The sequence below is a fragment of the Homalodisca vitripennis genome, chromosome 1, assembly GCF_021130785.1.
Source record: "Homalodisca vitripennis isolate AUS2020 chromosome 1, UT_GWSS_2.1, whole genome shotgun sequence".
Lineage (NCBI taxonomy): Eukaryota > Metazoa > Arthropoda > Insecta > Hemiptera > Cicadellidae > Homalodisca > Homalodisca vitripennis.
In genome coordinates this window covers 204,605,360-204,615,981 of record NC_060207.1, presented here as the reverse complement: position 1 = coordinate 204,615,981, position 10,622 = coordinate 204,605,360, and the positions used below count along the sequence as shown (strand labels likewise).

General features: G+C 32.4%; 1 protein-coding gene across 1 annotated transcript in view; it reads left to right on the top strand.

Annotated features, from left to right (window-relative positions):
* Positions 1-3,579: 3,579 nt before the first annotated feature.
* LOC124353031 overlaps positions 3,580-10,622 on the top strand; it is a 122,332-nt gene continuing 115,289 nt past the window's right edge. The window contains exon 1 of the mRNA XM_046802825.1: positions 3,580-3,653. The gene's annotated coding sequence lies outside the window, so the exon portion shown is untranslated. The remainder of the gene's footprint in view (positions 3,654-10,622) is intronic.

The following is a 10,622-nucleotide window of genomic DNA, read 5'->3' as shown; positions in this document are numbered from 1 at the left end:
TTAAATATATTAAATGTCTCATTTACGTTTTTCCATGCTAATTTCTTTAAAAAGAGTACTATTTTTATTTATAATTTGTCTTACAAATCCAAAATGTGTCAGCAACCTCGTATACCCCATTACTGTTATTCTGTACATTTTAGCCATTTTAAAGCATCCTTAATATTACTACCAATGAATAAATTAATGAAATGTGAAATTTGAACATTGTTTTCATCCTTTATTAATATAAAATAAAGTCAGTGTTGTATGATCTTTTGTATTAATTGAGTGTGCGCCTATGGTAAAGTTTAGAAATATAGTATAGGCTATTGTATCCACTTAAAATAGTTTTTAGGATAGATTAGTGATAGTTAAATTGTTGCCCATAGTACATTAAATTGTATATTTTTATACTATCTCCCACTCTTTATTTCGTCTGGATGATCTCGTACATTACCTCTGATGGAAAACCTTATTTTAATTGGACAATGTATAAAATGAATAGTAATAATAAAAACCTCAGTATGAGCAATGCTTGAACAGTAAATAGCCTAAGTTAGTTTGAATTCCTTTTTTATGAATGCACTCGTTCGTACTTTGTTTGCCTTTATTAGCATATCTAACTTGACGTTCATTTTATTTTTGACACTTAAACCTTTTGGGACACCCCTCCTCCCCCTCTTGGGTTGGTAAACATTAGCAGGAGGTAAAGAAGAAAAATTTTATATCGATGTGGATAGATGCAAAATTAAAATTTTAACTACCAATAACTTAAGTTGTCACGTCACTTAAAAAGCCCTTGTATCTATATATGTATATATATATACATTCATATTTTCATATTATAGTTTCAAAAATATAAAAATCAAATTTCAATATGTTGTTTACATTTCAACAGTTAGTTCAAGAAAAATCTGCCGCAGTCAGGAATTTGACGCTTTCTGAAGTGTATATATTTTTTTAATATTCAAACGATGAAATTGCAAAAATTTAAACATTTATCCAACTCACAAATCATTATATCGAAAAGTCTAAAATCTATTTGGGGGCTTATTTACTGATATATACACATATAAGAAAGTGTTTGCAAATAGATTAGGATGCTTTCTAATTTAACATTGTAAATAATGTTTCATATTGTACCGAAAACAGAACAGCATACAATGAGGTTTGAATTAATATCACTGCTTTCAAATTTGTGTACATTATATTTTCATTAAATTATTATCCTAGCGTATTAATTTAATTGATAAATGGTTCATTAATTATTCTCGGTTTACTGTGTTTAACGTATAAATAAACCTTATAAGCAATGAATAGAACAAGCTACTTTCAAAGTTTTCAAAACAACAATATTGATATTCTCATTTACTTGATTTCTATTTACTTAAGAAATTAAGTACGGTACAGTTTCATTTGTACTGCAACCTACGCTGTTAAATATGAGCTATCGATTATCTCTAAAAAAGAGTTATACGTGGTTTTATCTGTAATACATATAAGAGAGCATTAAAAAATCTGCAACATATTTTAATTGTTTCCTCATCGAAAGGCAATGTATCGTAAATCTAATATTTATAACTTTATATGCAATATAATAACAATTAACAAGTATTACCATAGACACAGCGTACTTACATGAGAATGTATGCTATGAGTATTTTTAATCCCATAAATCATCAGCGTATTTAGAAAAGATGAAACTTCGCGATATAAGAGCTGTACACAACGGCTCAACTATTAGTCTGTGATTATTCTTTCCATGATCTTTTCTATTTTTTGGAATTTCCAATACAACCGGCAAGGATATATGTAACTGTGGTGTTCAGTTAAGCTGCTTTTCACTTTCCTCATGGTGCAGCCTCTTAATTCTGACGATATAATATAATTTATTCCTAGAGTCTGAAGCTAGTTAGTCTGAAAAGATTCAAAAACACTTTGGTGACGAAGAAGCTCAAAATGAATTCTTTAGATCACTTCGGCATCAGAGACACCCAGACTTCATAACATAATGTAATCCAAATAAAGAGGTGTTCTCATTGTCACGTCATGTGCACAGTTGAGCACACTGCGATGTTTTAGACACGATCTCTAAGCACGGTAGAGTAACCGAGTTTTCTGCACATAACGCAGCTATGGTGGGAAAGGTTGGTTTAATATGAATTACGATGAACGGGAGCCTAACTCAACATTCACACTGAATCTATCCTTTCCACCATAGCTACGTGATGTGTATATGTAGCTGTTTACCTGACAAGGTAGGTGTTCCCCAAAGTTCCATACTTGAACCTCTTTTATTTATCGTTTATGGAAACGACTATACAGTACCAATAGTCCAATACTCTGATAACACGAGACACATCATTGAAAATTGGCCGCATGGCTTTATTATTAATTAATAACGTAAATAGATCTCAACTAACAATTTTTATAGTGTTATGAAAAGACATACTCTTACAATAATCTTCCGTAATCTTGCAAAGTTTAAACAATCGATATACACATTTTGATTTTGATGTACACTTATATATGTATCGTTGTATTTTGATATACGAGTTGATATTTTGGGGAACACCCTCAGTTAGCTCGCCATAGTTTTTAAACTGCAGTTTTTCATACTGTATCAATAAAGCAATATTTTCAAAAAGTCAATGTCACATATTGGTTCCAAAATAATCAGCACTCCGCCACATATATTAAAGAGCTTTTCAACTGAGCATCTTTAAACAAAATTAAAACAATACTTGGTAAATTATTAATTTTATACCATATTTTTTTAGAAACTCTTAAGTCTGGGCCACTAAGTAATACGCAACTTAAGGCTATTTTAAAGTTTAAAATATACTGTTTTTATGCTAATTTAATAGTAATATAGTATATAATGTTATTAAAACAATACTTTATATACTGATAGTTTTGATATTCAATCTTAACAAATATTGTAATCACTATTTTCTTTATATACATGTACCATTTCTTAAAATTAAAATATTTTGATTTCATCTATCCATATCTGCATATTAACTGTATATTAACTGGGTAAATTAACTGAAGCTGATCTACATAATATAGTATAATGACCTCTTAACTATCGTGACAGAGCGCAACACGAGCTTTGAGGTATTAAGAGGCTGTCTCCAGTAACTTATTCCAGGTTTTCAAAATACTAAAGAACATCGAAAGGACATTTGAAAATGGGTTTCCTTAATCTTTATTCGATTGTTGTTTTATTACTAACAATCGTTTGTTCAGTAAAGCAGTGATATTATGGTAATGATGACTATGCCCGGTGAATAGAGGTTCTTATGAAATATCCGTGGGTATGATTTCTGACCAAGACATTGTCTACATGTTACCTAACGAACAGAAGGCACTAGAACACCTTTCCTCCAAGGATTTAAACACAGTCCACATCACGAATTTACTCTTTAGACCCAGCTCGGAATTCTCGCCGAACCCAAGTCCAGGGCTCCCGGAACACCCGAGATTGTGTATGTTCCCGGCGGAATGCCAGGGTCGGGCGGTGATGATACAGTTCCGCGCCCAAGGTCGTCGGATCCTCCTCCTCTTCTGCCAGGACTCCCCCGCCACTCGCCCTCCTCTCCTGTTCCTGGCGCTCTCAGTCGCGAGTGGACGTCAGTGAGGATTCCGCGTTTCTCTTCCCATCCGATGTACGTACACGTGCTTGTTTACAGCTTCTACTAATATACTGTTACATTTTTATGGAAAAGGGTTTTCTTCGCTTTCTTTACTTGATTTTATCCTACACCGCAATACCAATTGTTCAGAAATGGTTGTTCCACTTGCTATGGATTTCTTAATAATTAAAACATTTTTATATTTTTTGTTATTATGGATTTGTTCAAGTAGTGTACAAACACGATAAATATAGAGGGTAAACTATAGAACCTTGGGGACACAATTAGCCTTGCCGGTTTTTTATGACAATTTCAACAAACTAAGAACAATTTAATATAAATTAATCTAACAATATTATAAAAACAATTCAAAATTTATTAAAATTCCATATGTGTGTGTGTGTGTGTGTGTGTGTGTGTGTGTGTGTGTGTGTGTGTGTGTGTGTGTGTGTGTGTGTGTGTGTGTGTGTGTGTGTGTGTGTGTGTGTGTGTGTGTGTGTGTGTGTGTGTGTGTGTGTGTGTGTGTGTGTGTGTGTGTGTGTGTGTGTGTGTGTGTGTGTGTGTGTGTGTGTGTGTGTGTGTGTGTGTGTGTGTGTGTGTGTGTGTGTGTGTGTGTGTGTGTGTGTGTCAGTGACGATATTATCGACCTATTTCATTATCTACTGAAACATTCCCATATCACATATCCATTCTGAAATATCACAGTTACCATATTAATATTCTATTTATAACAAACAAAGTTTCTATATTTAACAAACAAAATTTTCTATTTAGGCTAAACAAAGTTTAAGCCTAATTCAATTGAATTATTGAATTACGCTTAAACTTTGTTTTATTATAAATAGAATACCAATATGGTATCTGTGATATTTGAGAATGGATATGTGATATGGGAATGTTTGAGAAGATAAATGAAATAGGTCGATAGTATCGTCACTGGTACCCACTTAATTATACACCGTTTAAGTAACGCGTGTTAAACTGTTATTTTATTAGTGTATTTTTCTATACCACAGATAGGGTTCTCAGAATATGTAATATGGTAAGAGTGATGTAATATTTTTTGAACTATTTTTTACAAAACCTATTTTGTGTGCAAAATATATGTAAAGTTTTATGTTAGCTCGATATCAAATATGTATGTTAATAACTAAATTTTAGATATATCAACATCTGTCCATTTTAAAAATTATTTAAATTGTTCATAATTTGATTATTGAAAAAAAATATTTTTGAAAATCCCATTCAGGATAACAAATACTTCAATTTCAAGATGGCTGTTGATTTTATAAATGAATACATTCAACTGATCTTAATCAAACTTTTCAGTAATATAACCTTTTAAACAAAGCAAAGATTTATTCATGTTTTAATGGAATTTGAATAGTAAATATAAATAAATCATAATATTCCACTCGAATATTGCACACACATTAGTTTATTGTTAACTAATATCGTTTTAACAATGTACATATGGGAATGTTGTATGAATAATAGCTCATTCATATTAAATGGTGGTGGAAAACTGGGGTAATGGCTACATACATAATAGATGTGGAGAGGCACCCGTTGTTGCAAAATGCATTGACAGTTTCCGACTGTGAGCATTTTCATATTGTTGTAATTTTTAATCTTCGATTTCAATTCAGGGCAAATGCTTAAATTTGCAGTACATGCAAATATAAACCAGAATAAATATAAATAATATATAGTGTTTAAAATAAAAATTTTAAATATGATGACATTTTTATCATATTTTATTATAAGATATTTTAAATATTAATGGGCTTTGTTAAATGTAATTGTCTGTAATATTCTAATTTAAAAAAAGCATTATACTTATATAAGTGTTAAGGTTTGTAGCTTTATTATATGAAATATATTAGACATCAAACACTAGGCTTAAATGGAATACTCTGTCTGAAATATTAACCTTCATTACTAGTATATTAGGTGGTGCAGAATTGGTATTTCTGGATTAAACAATTTTCAAATGTAAACGACAATATTAACATGAACAATATAATGTAAATAAAAGCATTTTATGGGCAAATATGACATCTCGTATATTTCTGATTTCCTTCTTTATAACGGAATAACCAGAGAGAGAAGGTCAAATTTCGAGCTTTTTTAAATAAGTCTTTGGGTGGAATTACTGTTCTTCACATATGTCCTTTTATATTTCGTTCGTTTAAGGAGCCACCTTTCACTAACCCACTAAGTATATTTAGTTCTTCGTCCTTTTCCTTCCATCACACAACACACATCAATACATTGTTCAATAGTAACAACTCCTTATGGAGGCTGAGCGTCAGTGAAGCCTATCACTCGAGGAACTGGAAAATTTAATTTCTTCTTGTCTGGTTCTCTGTCTGTCCACACGGTATCTCGAGAATTTGGCTGAGCCTTAGCGAACATTTATAAACTGGGCTTATAAATTTGTAAACAAACAGAATATGATCGCTCTGTTCCGGGGGGACACGCAATGTGACATGCTCCTACCTTGTAACCTATATATTACACTAACTGATTTACTATACACTATTTCGGTGAGCGAAATGACAAGACATGAAATGACAACCAAATTGACCGTTGTGGACTAGGCTGACTGCCTCGAAATAGTTGTAGCGTTTGATATAACGAGAAATAAAATGTACAGAATAAACTTTAGCCGCTATGGAAAAGTTTACGATTTGAATCTTTTTATACTTAACCATAAGGTGTAAAAGATTTACCTTAATATATTTTAGTCAAATTAAAGGTTTTTAATCGGAGAGGGTGAAAAATTCTTATATAAACTGTATGTTTTTTTTTTTAATATTACTAAACGAGTATTTAAGAGTTTTTATTCAGTTTTTATATAATTAATTAATCAATGCAAATAATTTTATTTAAAGATTAATAATAGCATCTATTTTCTGTTTGATTCAACAAAGTTGACGTTAGTGTAGTCTAAATCTCTTTTATCCACAAAAAGCTGTGACGATAAAAGAAAGCCACGTGCTGGTAAGGACAGGAGTGCAAATATTTGCATGACAACCAATACTGATCACACATAAAACCGGATGTTTGCCTGTCAGATGTCACTTCGTTGGTGCCTGGCTTTCACTATTGAGGTGGTTGGTTACAGCTGTCCGATATGATCTGTCCTAGTGTCGATTATTTTAAATTGTCAGCAACAAAATCGAAAACGATGGAAACTTAGTAATTGAGTGTTGTAAAAGCCTGTCACTCAGTAAACTGAAAGTTCTCTTTTGTATGTCTGTCCCCAAGATATCTCCAGAACTAATTGAGCTGTAGGCTTGATATTTGGCATGAGCACTAATTTCTAATTAGCCAACGTCTAGTTTGATTTTACTGCATACCCTCTATGGAATGTAACTCGTTATCAGCGTATATTTTTACATTGGTTAGTAGCTAGCTAATCGCAGAATAAATAAATTTGTACACAAAATTAATACAAATTTATGACACTGTAATACACGTAGCCTATTTACAAAAATATCTCGAGAAAGATATGCTGTGTAATCTTTAGCCTGAAACTTCATTTTTACGAAGACAAGAATAAGTCCTACGTTGGTGCGTGTCCATTTATGCGGTTTGGCTGAGCGTCATTGAAGCCAGTAAATAATACAAAGCTAGCACAATTCCTCTTTTGTCTGCCAGGGTATGTAACAATTTCTCTTCTGTATGGTTTCTGTGTTAAAATTGTCCATACAGCCTTTGCTAAGCCTTTACGTGGCGAACTGTTACTTGTTTTACTTAGAAAATAATTAGCTTGATTATGATGCACATCCATCCATGGTATTTCGCTCAGTATAAGCGAAGCCATTATTCAGGGGTCTGATGACATTTATGTCTGTCCGCAAGATACGAAAAGAGTCAATGATAACATTTGGCATGGAAATTTTTCTCCAGACATAAGGCCATGTTCTAGGGTTAAACATGTCCCTCTTTGAAATTTGGCTGAGCTTTGTCGAAGCCTAACACTTAGGGAGTAGGTAAAATATATCTTTTGTGTGTTTGTCTGTCTATTCGCAGGGTATTTCAAGAAAACTTTTTGTTATAGTCTTGGTATTTTGCATGAATTTTCAGTTCTGCATAAGCAATATTCGTTTTAATCTACCTCATCCTAAAACTTGCGAAGCACATTACACTCCACGTAATTCTGCTTTGCAAATATAAAAGGAAAGAAATTATATAACGGACAATGGTATTCTCTCAATAGTAAAATGTTTCATTCCCTGATCACAATTGTAGGTGGTTGGAAGGATTACATCATTTAGCTCTTCTGATTGTATTAGAGTAAAGAACCCTATCAATTCGTAATTCAACTCGTCCCCTGAGTACGGTGGTACAAACTTTCCAAGAATTCAACAATGGGACGACCAGTTTTAGCGCTTAGTGATCGATTATGAACACGACTTTATTATCCTCAATGTTGTACTTTCAAAGCAAATCCATCATTAATGATATCCCATATACATAATTCGTTGAGTATACATTTCCTCAAAATCATTGACGACCTTAGCAACATACAAACCACTGAACGTATGGGACGACGTTCCTCATCAGTATTGACCACTCGCTCAATCGAATGTTTTATTCCATTGAAACGATCTTTAAGATTAAATTATTATGACCGCAATCTCTGAAATCACAGATAAATGTTGTTTTAATATTTTTTGTACAAGTACTTTAATTGTTGAGAGTGTTAGTTCCCACTAACTTTTTATTTCTAAGACCATCCACGTGAACCTAAAATGTCTTATGCGCCTTCCGAGCAACCTTCCATTGCTATGGATCAATTGTGAAGCTGACTAATTTATCACATGGTAATACATTTGATGGCTTTAAACTACTTAAATAATCATGCTTATTAATGAAACTATTTAATGAAGTCCTTCCCCTACACATTTCAAGATAGTTTTTAAAACAGTGCAAATTAAAACAATCCTTTATTTGGCATCAATACATATGCTCTAAAAGTGTAACAGACTTCTAGAACTTCTTCTATGGAACCAATCCTATTTATCTATAAATCATAAATATTTTAATATATTTCCACAAATGGCAGAATACCTTGTATTTTGAATCTTCTGGACACTAAAACACCTTCTCATGATGGCTATAGTTTCTAAATATGCACCATATCTACTGTGATGTAACTTCTGGTAGCTTTTTACTATACTAGCTGCTTTTATTATCATCCAGCTGTGGTTTATCCAGCTTCCATAAGACTTAGTCTCTGGAATGTCTGCAGCTAATTACTCAAATCTCTCAGTTCCTTAGACTTTAGAAAACTCTGATTTTTAGACAGCCTAAAATGTGTTGTCTCCGGTATTTTTCAGCTAATAGGCAATCCTCCGTCACTAGAAGCCGATAGACATCACGAGCACTATGCTTCTGGAGTTTTCCCGCCTCTTTAAATGTCATACCTCCAACAACTCTTGAAAATCTTCAATTTTATAGAAATGTCTTAGTCTGTAACAACTTGCAGTGGCTGTATGGGTCTTTGGCAGTCCTAGCCTCTGGAAGTTCCACGTCTACTTGAGTTCTTAGAAGACACTCCTAGAATTCTTAGAAGACACTTAGATAGAAACTCCTAGCCAACAGGAATTCCCCGCCTCTAGGATATTCCGGCCTCTAGAACCTTCCGTCATCTTTATTCTCACCTTATATTATGAAAATATTCATAATTTAATCAGTCCAAAATCAATAACTCAATATTTATTAATATTATCGTATGGTTTTAAAAACTTTTTTAAATTAATAATATAAAATAAGTAGCAGTATGGCGATTCAATAAACCCATTTATATGTCCCTTGACCAATGCCGCAATTAAACATTTGACATTATTTGTTGTATTTACAACTAAATTGTTGAAAATCTAACGCTATAAAATATAAAAACCTCTCTTATTCCAAAAAAATTCAAATACAAATTTTCAGTATTTTTAAAGTGCTCGTAAAAATTTTACATGTATTAAAAAGAGTCTTTAAAGTCGAATATCTAAGAAAACATGAATTAATATTCAGGCGATACTGTAGCTTCATGTATTACATTAACCACATAAAATAAATTACGATGGATTAAAACTTGTTTTTGCCATAATAAGCGAAAAGTGTTCGTGGTTTATTTTCCCATAAAGCAGAATTAATCAAAAGAGGACCCAAAACCTAAGGAATATATTAAAGTTTCTTATATTCGATTCGACTATTGAAGGGTATTAAATCACTAAGGATATTTCTAATTGCTTAAAATTAATTTAGCGTACTTTATCCCTTTATAATAGTTATTTTTATTTCTGAGAATTTTTATATGTTGTCATACATAATTAGTATCAACTTTATACACACTTTTATGTAGTTTCAAGATTATTTAAATAATTTCTGTAAAGTTCCAGAAAGTGTTCATCAAAGTAAGTATAGATGATAAGTACATTAAAAGATAATAAGTTAAAAAAATATTCTTGATAATCTGGACCTATATTTAAACAATTCAACGAGAAGCCGATCTCAGTTATAGCCTTACTCTGCCTGTCCTCACGGGCCGGTGGTCTGTGGGAGGACATTATCTAACAGAATAAGGAGGAACGTCGGTACAGTACAAGGTCAAAGTACTAGTAGAAAGTGCTGCAGTCACAAACAGGATTCGAACCTGTTCTATTTCTAAATCAGGCTCAAATTCCGATGTGTTAGACCGTAAAACTGATCATATCCCTTTAACACCAAATACTTCGTTCAGAATATAATTCCCTTAAACATCTTTAATTATCTCGAATACACCAGCAGATCTGGACTGAGATCCTCAACCAGAAACTAGAGCATCATTACGAGGTCATGCTCATGCTCATGCCCAATTGTATCAACTGCCATATCTCGCTTAATTTTTTGCATAAAGGAATATCCTTACGCTAAAAGTATTTATAACATTGAAATAGTTTTTTTAGAATGGACGAAGAAAAGAAACTTTGGAAAGAATAACAGTTTATTGTCACT